This window comes from Triticum aestivum, chromosome 5D (assembly GCF_018294505.1).
Source record: "Triticum aestivum cultivar Chinese Spring chromosome 5D, IWGSC CS RefSeq v2.1, whole genome shotgun sequence".
NCBI classification, from domain to species: Eukaryota; Viridiplantae; Streptophyta; class Magnoliopsida; order Poales; family Poaceae; genus Triticum; species Triticum aestivum.
The window spans coordinates 340564760-340576922 of record NC_057808.1 but is presented as its reverse complement, the minus strand read 5'-3'; positions in this window follow the sequence as shown (position 1 = coordinate 340576922).

The following is a 12163-nucleotide window of genomic DNA, read 5'->3' as shown; positions in this document are numbered from 1 at the left end:
GTGAACTAGATTATTGACTCTAGTAAACCCTTTGGGTGTTAGTCACATGGCGATGTGAACTAATCACACAAAGATGTGAACTATTGGTGTTAAATCACATGACGATGTGAACTAGATTATTGACTCTAGTGCAAGTGGGAGACTGAAGGAAATATGCCCTAGAGGCAATAATAAAGTTGTTATTTATATTTCCTTATATCATGATAAATGTTTATTATTCAAGCTAGAATTGTATTAACTGGAAACTTAGTACATGTGTGAACACATAGACAAAACAAAGTGTCCCTAGTATGCCTCTACTAGACTAGCTCGTTTATCAAAGATGGTTATGTTTACTAACCATAGACGTGTGTTGGCATTTGATGAACGGGATCACATCATTAGGAGAATGACGTGATGGCCAAGACCCATTCGTTAGCTTAGCATTATGACCATTACAGTTTATTGCTATTGCTTTCTTCATGACTTATACATGTTCCTCTGACTATGAGATTATGCAACTCCCGAATACCGGAGGAACACCTTGTGTGCTATCAAACTTCACAACATAACTGGGTGATTATAAAGATGCTCTATAGGTGTCTCCAAAGGTGTTTGTTGGGTTGGCATAGATCGATATTAGGATTTGTCACCTCGTGTATCGGAGAGGTATCTCTGTGCCCTCTCGGTAATGCACATCACTATAAGCCTTGCAAGCAATGTGACTAACGAGTTAGTTGCGGGATGATGCATTACAGAACGAGTAAAGAGACTTGCCGGTAACGAGATTGAACTAGGTATAGTGATACCGACGATCGAATCTCGGGCAAGTAACATACAGATGACAAAGGGAACAACGTATATTGTTATGCGGTTTGATCGATAAATATCTTCGTAGAATATGTAGGAGGCAATATGAGCATCCAAGTTCTGCTATTGGTTACTGACCGGAGAGGTGTCTCGGTCATGTCTACATAGTTCTCGAACCCATAGGGTCCGCACGCTTAACGTTCGATGACGATTGGTATTATGAGTTTATCTGATTTGATGTACCGAAGGTTGTTCGGAGTCTAAGATGAGATCACGGACATGACGAGGAGTCTCGAAATGGTCGAGAGGTAAATATCGATATATTGGAAGGCTATATTCGAACACCGGAAAGGTTCTCAGTGATTCGGGTATTTTTCGGAGTACCGGAGAGTTACGGGAATTTGCCGGGGGAAGTAGTGGACCTTAATGGGCCATACGGGAAAGGAGAGAAGGGCCTCAAGGGGTGGCCGCGCCCCCCCCATGGGCTGGTCCAAATTGGACTAGGAGGGGGCGGCGCCCCCTCCTTCCTTCTCCCCTCTTCCTCCTTCCCGTCCTTCTCCTAGTTGGAATAGGAAAGGGGGGCGCCGAATCCTACTTCGACCGGGAGTCCAAGTAGGACTCCCCCCTTGGCGCGCCTCCTCTAGGGCCGGCCTCCTCTTCCTCCCTCCTTTATATACGTGGGCAGGGGGCACCCCAAAGGCACTCCAAGATTTGTCTTAGCCGTGTGCGGTGCCCCCCTCCACAGTTACACACCTCGGTCATATCATCGTAGTGCTTAGGCGAAGCCCTGCGCCGGTAACTTCATCATCACCGTTGCCACGCCGTCGTGCTGACGGAACTCTCCCTTATCCTCAACTGGATCAAGAGTACGAGGGACGTCATCGAGCTGAATGTGTGCTGAACACGGAGGAGCCGTACGTTCGGTGCTAGGATCAGTCGGCTCGTGAAGACGTATGACTACATCAACCGCGTTGATATAGCGCTTCCGCTTTCGGTCTACGAGGGTACGTGGACACACTCTCTGTGACACCCAAAAATTTATTTGGCTTTTTCAAACTTTTATTTAAATTGAGGGAAGTTATTTAAATTTTTCTTCTGAAGAACTCTCCCTCTCAAAATATTTTTTTGGCAAGTGTTTTGTTTTGGATTCACCCAAGACTTGGTTCTTGGTCTTGGAAGTTTTCCCTTTTTATTTGGACTCAAAACCAAATGCTTTTCACTTGGGAAAATTTCTTTTGAAAAATCTTTTAAATGGCCCTATGGTATTTTGAGTGATCTTCTCCCCTTTTCAAAAATCTCTCTTGCCATGACATGAGTCGAAATCCCCTCCCATAAGCCTTTCCCCATCTTTGGATCATGATATGATTCAAATCCAGCAGTTTGAACCTCCCCATTATTTCTCTTCAATTTAATTCTCATCAAAAACAATTTCTACCTTCTATCTTGATCCTTGGAGGTTTGCAAAGGAGCTACCCTTTCTGCTTTGAGTTTTGCCTCCAAACCAATTTCCCTAGCTAGTCCTTTGAGCCCTCAACCAAGATCCATGAAGATCCACTGGTCTCCAGTTCAAATATTTCAAACTATACTTGCTGCAAGTTTGGACCAGATTTGCCAAATTTGATGAAATTCATTTGAATTCTTCTCCTAAAAATCTGAGAAAATTCAGGCAGCCTCTAGGGTGCATTGAGAGGTCACCTCACCAAGTCCCAGCTCCAGAAAAATCTTTCTTCATGCCAAATCATTTCATCGAACACCTGCTGGACACTGTTGCTATCATGTTCAGTAAATTCAGTTAACAGTTTCAGAGCTGCTGTCGTTTTCTTCAGAGCTCGTTGTCGATCTCGCCAGTAGCCGCGGTGGCGCCTTGCTCCCCGTCCCCTCCTTCTTGTCCCTGCGCCGCACGAATGCCTGGAAGGTTGCGGGCGTCGGCGACGAGCAGGAGGAGGTGCGCCACCCCGTGAGCGACGGCAGCGGCGGTTTTGCGGCCGCCAGAGAGGGGCGCAGCATAGACGGCGCCGTCCAGCGCCGCCCAAACCACCGGAGGCCGCCGCGTGGCCATCCACTCCCCCGTGCGCGCTGCCACCCTCATCGTGAACTGCTAGGCGCGGAGCGCGCTCTCTGCCGCCGCCGTGCCCGTACGGCCGCCCCGTCGAGGACCGGCGCAATTACGCCAAGCCCGACCAAGGTTAGCAGTGGAACGGCACCAGTGAACCTCCCTGATGCTGCCTGGCCACCTAAACCCACTGCCCAACCTCTACCTCGCCGTAATCGCTCGCCGGAGAAATCCCGTTCACGGCCACCCCCTCGAATCGCCTATAAATAGAGGCCCCGAGCTCGAACTCGAACCCACACCACCTCTACACACCTCCAACACCACGCCGAGCCACTGGAAGAGCCCCGAGGGAGCCTTCTTCCCCAACTCCGGCCGCCTCGACCCGCCACGGGATCCAGCTCGATTCGCTCCCATGCGTGCACCTCTACCTCTCAGCTCTTGCCAGTAGCATCCTTATGCATCCACTCTCCTGACCCGCGCTTTAATTCGGAGTTTGCAGCACCCACCGGAGTTCTCCACCATCGCCCGAACCACCGTTCGCCGGAGAAAGTGTCGCCGTCGACGTGGTGCTCTCCGACGGCCAAGTCCACCACCCACCGACGCGGAAGGACGCACTGAACCTCTTGGTACACTCCGATCTCCCTGCCTCGCCGTGGTTCAACGCCGGCGACCACCGCAGTCTTCGGGCGCCGGCGAAGTTTTAAACCTGACATGTGGGACCCCCCCGTCAGCCTCTCTTCTGTTTCTCCCTCGAACCATTTTCTGTTGGCGCCTTCGGGCAAATACGTTTTCTCTTTGGGCTGGCGCGTTTCTTTCCGAACCGTTTTCTGTTTTCTCAGTTAAGTCTCTGGATCTTTTCTGTTTCATCATAGATTAGTCCCTGGACTAAAACCCTTATAACTTTTTAATAAAAGATGATTTTTGAGTGATTCTTTTTCTGTCAGTCTTGTATTTTTGTCTAGTTTTTTATAGTATTTATTTGGAAAAAATTTGGAACAATTTTTATGCACGCGTCGATGTTCACGTTAGTATACGTTTTTCGCTATACCGTAGGTTCCGAAAGAGGTGACGGAGCCGTGAACTTCGCCGAGCTAGACTCCGACTTCTCCGAACCAGGAAAGCATGTTTGAACCTTTGATATGATAGCTGTTTTGCATGTTGGCTTGAATGGTTTGTGCATGGCATATGAGCATCGGTGAGTATCTTGTTGCATGGAAGGCAACTATCCGTGTGTTCCGAAGTACCGTGATCTCTGATGAGAGATGGCCTAGTCATGTGGTGACATGAAAGGCAGTGAGGTGGTATTGTTGTAGCATGCCAGCCTTACGACAACCGTTAAACTCCGACGTTAACATGGACCGAGTCACGTTATCGTTCTTCCCCCTTTTCGTGCCGCCACATGTTTTCTGCAAAGGATACGGTTTAGTAAGTTGTTAACCTCTTTCCATGTACACACCAAACAGAGGGGCCGGGATGAGGGTTCCATGGCCCTGGATTAAAGCCAGTCATCCGGTCAGGGGGCATGGGTGTTTCCGGTTGGGACCGAGAGGGGGGCACCCCTTAGAGCGCGCGTATATAAATTTGATCCCATGCTACGCGAGGTTGTAGCCTCCCCGTCTCAAGGTTTTTCTTGAACGTTACCGAGGGTGATTCCTGGCTTCGGAATGTTGAATGGGTGTGTACTGGTTAGATGTGTTTCTCCTAAAACACCGTAAACGGAACTAGTCCCCGTGACTACTGAAATCCGTTGGCTGTGGTTAAAGTACAAACTCTGCAGAGTCAAATCCTTCCGAGTCATCGTGTCTATGGTCAAGGACCATGGCCAGTATATCCATATCTATGTCAATCCTCGTGGTAGATCCCCGGTGATTAAGCTTGAGTGGTAAACTTGGTTGAACGTCATTCCTGTGGATGGACTAACCCTGTTATTTATCTCATACCTGATTATACCCTTGATATGATTTAAGTTCTTGAACTACTAAGATATTAAGTTATGATATAAGCCCTTTATGTGATGTCGCTCAGACGTCCAACTGTGGCACTCTTGTTATTTACTTTTGATATAAGCCCTTTATGTGATGTCGCTCAGACGTCCGACTGTGGCACTCTTGTTATTTACTTTTGATATAAGCCCTTTATGTGATGTCGCTCAGACGTCCGACTGTGGCACGTACTGTCATTTATATTCTGTTATAAGCCCTTTATGTGGTGTCGCCTTGACGCCTGACTGCGGCATTGTTATTTTATCTTTACCCTTCCGAGGAGTCTTTCAGACACTCGATTGGCCCTCAGTATTACTTTGGGACTTCGGGAGGATTACCGGCCGACTTCCCTTTATTTTCCTATGCATTATTATCTTGTTGTCTGAGTGCACTTGTCAATCTGTTCATATGCATCATGTTTACATTTGTTATATCTTATGTCCGAACTGTCTTGCGAGTACTTTCACAGTACTCACCTAGCTTGTTGATTTGGCCAGATGTTGACGAAGGCGATCTCATGGATGAAGAGTTTGATAGTGAGTCCGACGCCTAGAGGAATCCCAGTCAGTCCCGTGCGATCCTGGATATTGGTCACCTGTATCTTATACGCTTCCGCCACCCGCAATAAGTCTCCTCGAGCCTCACTCCGACGCTCGAAGAGCTGTTAGTTTTTCAGGAGTCATATCACCCACTCCGCTGTGATATATCCACCACCGCTTTTATCGTGAGTTAGTAGTTATGCCACCCTATCCGCCTTTATGTATTATTGGCGTGCTTGTAATAAATTGTTGAGCAGTCTCCGCTCAACCTTGTATTATATTCAGTACCCCTGGTATTTTTCTTCTGTGATCAAGATTTTGTCTACCAGTAAGAAGGATTCTTCTCTACTGGTCCGAAAAGGGGATCGATTTCTCAATAAATATTTTTATTGGAAAACCGGTCGTGACACTCTCCCCGCTCGTTTCTATGCTTCTCCTAGATAGATCTTGCATGATCGTAGGATTTTTTTTGAAATACTACGTTCCCCAACAACTGCTACTTCCTGTGGCCGTGGGCATGCTAGAGGGGTGATTCTCTTGTTGTTGCCGCCGTTCTGATAGAGCTTCATATGGTGTTGGCCAATTTCGTCACCCCTGGTGTGTCTATGGCTGCTTCTTCATGTCGTGGTCGCGACCTGTGGTAGAGGGAGTGGCTGCTTCGTCGTTCCTGCCATTTTGATCGAAGCTCTTATGGTCTCAGTCGATTTTCTTTCACGTGGTGCATTTGTGGATGGGAAAATTTTGTTTTTGCCACTCTAGCTTTTGCCAACTTCGCTCATGCCACTCTAGAATTTGACATCTCTTTTTGCCACTCTTAATTTTTGACAATATATCACAAATGCCATTCTGTTACACATCCATTAGTTGATTGTTCATTCTAGCTAGTTGACCAGAAAAAAACCTGTCAGTATTTTCAAAAATGACATAAGTTGCCCCTACTTACTTGTGGGGCCACTTCACTAGTGACCCATACCCAAAGCTCTACACAGTACGCACACCAAGTAAAAGAAAAAATATTAAAAAAATGAGACCAACCCGGGCTAGACTAGCCTGTTGGCATTTTTTTATAGAAGAAAACTCCGTGAGCACCAAACGCTCAAGCCGAGACTTGAACCCTGGTGGGCTAGCTGCGAACTCCCGCGCCTTGCCAACTGAGCTACGCTCAGTTCTCAAAGAAAAAAAATATACACACGGCTCACGAGTCACGACTCTAACCTACACCCGTCCCCATCCCAAAGACCCACTCCCTCCTTTCCGGTTTATAGGGCTCAAATCTGAAATCTCATCAACCAAGGCATTTTTTAAGTGGAGGAATGTATCTCGTACTTTACAAAACTACTCAAATTAAACTCATGCATTAATTTGGGTTAATTGCAGTTCATGCATGCTTGGCCACTAGATGAGTAGGAACATTACATGCATTGGTGTGTTCCTTTTTAATTCTTGCATGCAAAGATTTAATGCGCCTCGAAAACTAAAAATGAGATGGAGATGAGCCCTTTAAATTGGAAAAACAAAAGAGTTGAAATAAGCCCTATAAACCGGAAAGGAGGGAGTAAGCCACATCCATCCACGGGATCGTGTCTGCATTCCTAGCTGTCCGCCGCCGCAGCCATCCGGCGCCGCATCCGTATTCCCTGGCCCACCGCCGCCGCATTCAGACCCCGCGTTCGCATTTCTTCTGGCCTCCCCTCTACGGCGCTTTGCTCTGGCCTCACCGACGCAACCCGCATCTCCAGTCTCCCCTCGGCGGGGCTATGCTCTGGACTCGTCGATGCTGCACTGAAGGTGCAGCTATCCCTGGGTAGTTTTGGTAATTCCTAACAACATATAGCTCATTGAACTAATGCTCTTTCAAGATGATCATTTCAGAAATTTCAATGATTGGCATGGCATGGACTAGGAATGTGGACCTCTCAAAATGCTAAGGACACATATTGGCTCAAGCACAAGACTCTACATTTTCATTTTAGTGATCCAAGATCACATTGAGTCCATAGGAAAAGCCAATACTATTAAAAGGGGATGAGGTGTTGCTTAATGACTTGCTTGCTCAAAATGCTTAGTGATATGCTCCAAAAGCCCTCAACCACTTTCTCATATCCACATATGTCCCAAACCAAAAGTCAAACTCAGCCCCACCGATTTGATCTATCCGGCGCCACCGAGTTCATTTGACATAGCCACTGCCAGAAACCCTAGTCAGTTCGGTCTCACCGATAGGGATCTCGGTCTCACCAAGATGGGATTGCAAACTCTCTGTTTCCCTTCGTAACGTTTCGGTCTAACCGAGATGAGCGATCGGTCCCACCGAGTTCGCAATGCAAACTCTCTGTTTCCCTTTCGTAACATTTCGGTCTCACCGAAATGAGGGATTCGGTCCCACCGAGTTTGCCTGACCAACTCTCTGTTCGCCTATTACAGAAATCGGTCCTACCGAGTTTATGTGATCGGTCTCACCAAGATTACGTTATGCCCTAACCCTAATGAAATCGGTCCACCGAGTTGACATGTCGGTCCCACCGAAAAGCCTAACGTTCACATTTTTAACTAAATCGGTCTGACCGAGTTTCATGATTTGGTCCCACCGAGTTTGGTGAATTGTGTGTAATGGTTAGATTTTGTGTGGAGGCTATATATACCCCTCCACCCACTCTTCATTCGTGGAGGGAGCCATGAGAATGTGCCTACACTTCCAGCATACATTTTCTGAGAGAGAACCACCTACTCATGTGTTGAGAGCAAGATATTCCATTCCAACAACAAGAATCTTGATCTCTAGCCTTCCCCAAGTTGCTTTCCACTCAAATCATCCTTCCACCAAATCCAAATCTATGAGAGAGAGTTGAGTGTTGGGGAGACAATCATTTGAAGCACAAGAGCAAGGAGTTCATCATCAACACACCATCTATTACCTTTTGGAGAGTGGTGTCTCCTAGATTGGTTAGGTGTCACTTGGGAGCCTCCGTCAAGATTGTGGAGTTGAACCAAGGAGTTTGTACGGGCAAGGAGATCACCTACTTCGTGAAGATCTACCCTAGTGAGGCAAGTCCTTCGTGGGCGATGGCCATGGTGGGAGAGACAAGGTTGCTTCTCCGTGGACCCTTCGTGGGTGGAGCCCTCCGTGGACTCGCGCAGCCGTTACCCTTCGTGGGTTGAAGTCTCCATCGACGTGGATGTACGATGGCACCACCTAACGGAACCACAGAAAAAGGGCAAAATTCTATGACCTTGATGTCAAAGTAACAGATATCCAAACTGCAGTTGAGCAGCTCCTGAGATACTTTATGTCCTTGTGATATACTTGTTTGATCATGTGTTTGATCATATGCTACCTTAATGCTTGTTGGATGATATTATCTTTCATATCCTCTTATGATCATTCACTTTGCTTGGTGATGAGTTCATGTTTTTAATTTCTATAATTTTGAGCGCTCCACCAAGATGTATGTGACATGGAAGAGCAACCCATGATCCTCATCGATTGTGCATTTGCATTCAAAAGCAAATTTTAAATAACGCACAAATTTAGGGGGAGCTCTTGCTTATCACATACTTCTCAAAGCGACGATGTTTTTCAGTCTTATTATCATTTGTCGAAGCTTTGATCTATATGTGGTCATCAATTACCAAAAAGGGGGAGATTGAAAGTGCAACTATCCCTGGGTGGTTTTGGTAATTCCTAACAACATATAGCTCATTGAGCTAATACTATTTCAAGATAAATATTTCAGGAAAGCTCAATGATTGGCATGGCATGGATTAGAAAGTGGACCCTTCAAAATGCTAAGGACAGAAGATTGGCTCAAGGTCAAAGCACAAGACTCTACATTTTCTATTTTAGTGATCCAAGATCACATTGAGTCTATAGGAAAAGCCAATACTATTAAGAAGGGGTGAGGTGTTGCTTAATGAGGTTCTTGCTCAAAGTGCTTAGTGATATGCTCCAAAACCCTCCACTACTTTCTCACATCCACATATGTCCCAAACCAAAAAGTCTAACTCGGCCCCACCAAAATTTCATATCCGGAGCCGCCAAGTTCAGTTGACATAGCCACTGCCAGAAACCCTAGTCTTCTCGGTCTCACCGAGATGGGATTGTAATCTATCTGTTTCCCTTCGTAACGTTTTGGTCAAAACGAGATGAGCGATCGGTCCCACCGAGATTGCAATGCAAACACTCTGTTTCCCTTTTTGCAACGTTTCGGTCCAACCGAGATGAGCGAATCGGTCCCACCGAGTTTGCCTGACCAACTCTCTGTTTGTCTATTACCAAAATCGGTCTCACCGAGTTTGTGTAATCGGTCTCACCGAGATTACGTTATGCCCTAACCCTAACGAAATCGTTCTCACCGAGTTGTCGTGTCGGTCCCACCGAAACACCTAACGGTCACATTATGAACCAAGTCGGTCTGACCGAGTTCTCTGAATCGGTCCAACCGAGTTTGGTGATTTGTGTGTAATGGTTAGATTTTGTGTGGAGGCTATATATAACCCTCCACCCACTCTTCATTTGTGGAGAGAGCCATCAGAACATGCCTACACTTCCAACACATATTTTCTGAGAGAGAACCACCTACACTTATGTTGAGGTCAAGATATCCCATTCCAACCACATAAAGCTTGATCTCTAGCCTTCCCCAAGTTGCTTTCCACTCAAATCTTCTTTCCACCAAATCCAAATCCTGTGAGAGAGTTGAGTGTTGGGGAGACTATCATTTGAAGCACAAGAGCAAGGAGTTCATCATCAACACACCATTTGTTACTTCTTGGAGAGTGGTGTCTCCTAGATTGGCTAGGTGTCACTTGGGAGCCTCCGTCAAGATTGTGGATTTGAACCAAGGAGTTTGTAAGGGCAAGGAGATCGCCTACTTCATGAAGATCTACCCTAGTGAGGCAAGTCCTTCGTGGGCGACGGCCATGGTGGGATAGACAAGGTTGCTTCTTCGTGGACCCTTCGTGGGTGGAGCCCTCCGTGGACTCGCGCAACCGTTACCCTTCGTGGGTTGAAGTCTCCATCAACGTGGATGTACGATAGCAGCACCTATCGGAACCACGGATAAAAAAATATCCGTGTCAACATTGTGTTTGCTCCCTTAAACTCCTCCCTTTACCTTCATATACAATTGTTTTACATTCCGCTGCTATACTCTTAGAATTGCATGTGTAGGTTGATTGCTTGACTTGTGCTAAGTTGCTAAAATCTGCCAAGAACTAAAATTGGGAAAAGGCTAGATTTTTATTTGGTCAAGTAGTCTAATCACCCCCCCCCTCTAGACATAATTTCGATCCTACAGGAGAGAACCGAGCCGTGAAGCTACCGCGGAAGAGTTGAAGATGCTGCAATACAATGGTCAAGCTTGCGATATCCTCTTCAACGGATTGTGCCCCGAAGAATTCAAAAAAATCAGCCGTGTTGAGAATGCAAAGTAAATTTGGGATACTTTGGTTGATATGCACGAGGGTACCGACTCCGTCAAGGAATCCAAATTGGATGTGCTTCAAAGTCATCTTGACAAGTTTAAAGTGAAGGATGGTGAGAAGGTGTCGCTGAAATGTACTCTAGGCTTGCTCTCATCACAAATGAGATGGCCGACTTAGGAAGTGAAGAGATAACCGATAGATTCATCATCAAGAAGATCCTAAGAGCCTTGGATGGAAAATATGATATCGTGTGCTCATTGATCCAAATGATACCCAATTACAACGATCTCAAGCCAACGAAAGCCATTGGAAGAATTATTGCTCATGAGATGTCACTCAGGGATAAGGAAGAGCTTCGCAACAAGTCAAGTGGTGCTTACAAGGCCTCATGTGATGCTCCTACATCATCAAGTGAGAAACAAGCCTTCAATGAAGAATTGAGCCTAATGGTGAAGAATTTCAACAAGTTCTACAAGAGTAGAAGCAAGGAAAGAAGTTCCAAGTTAAGGTGTTACAATGACAAAAGATCTTCAAGTCATGAGCGTAATTGCTACAATTGTGGAAGACCGGGACACTACTCAAATGAGTTTACGGCTCCCTACAAAAGAAGAGAAGATTCACCCAAAAGGAGAAGTAGAAGAGAAGAATCACCTCCAAAAGAGAGAAGGAGTAGATGATCGTTATGAACAAAGAACCTCTCGGAGAAGCAAGGATTCGGAGAGGAAGGACAAATCATCAAAGAGCTACACAAAACAAAGACATCAAGCTCACGTTGGTGAATGGGTATCCGGCTCCGACTCCGACCATCACTCCGAAAGAAGTTATCACTCCGACTCCGAATATACTCAAGATGAAGGTGTTGCCGGTCTAGCACTTGTGTCAACCAACTCCTATGACATATTTGACTCACCAAATGAAGGAATTGGAAGATGCTTCATGGCTAAAGGCCCAAAGGTATCACACCCCGAGTATGTTGATTTCAATAGTGATGAAGATGACTTGCTAGGTGATGATGATTTACTTGTTGGCAACTCCAGTGATGAAAACTATGATGAAATTGCTATTAATCATGCTAATCAAGATAAAATGAATGATGATGATAAGAAGGATATTGAGCGTCTAACTAAAGAACTAAACACTCTTAAGTTAGCTCATGAAAATACCTTGGAAGATCATCGAGAGCTTTTAAAGACTCATGAGAAGCTACGCTTTGAAAAGCTCAACCTTGAGCAAGAGCATGGGTTCTTAAAAGCAATCAATGATGATCTTCGCAAGAAAAGTTCTTCTTACATTGCCAAGCGTTTACTCTTGTCTACTTACATGCCACAAGTTAAATCTAGCAACAAGAGTAAGAAAGATTCTTCTTCTAGTAGTAA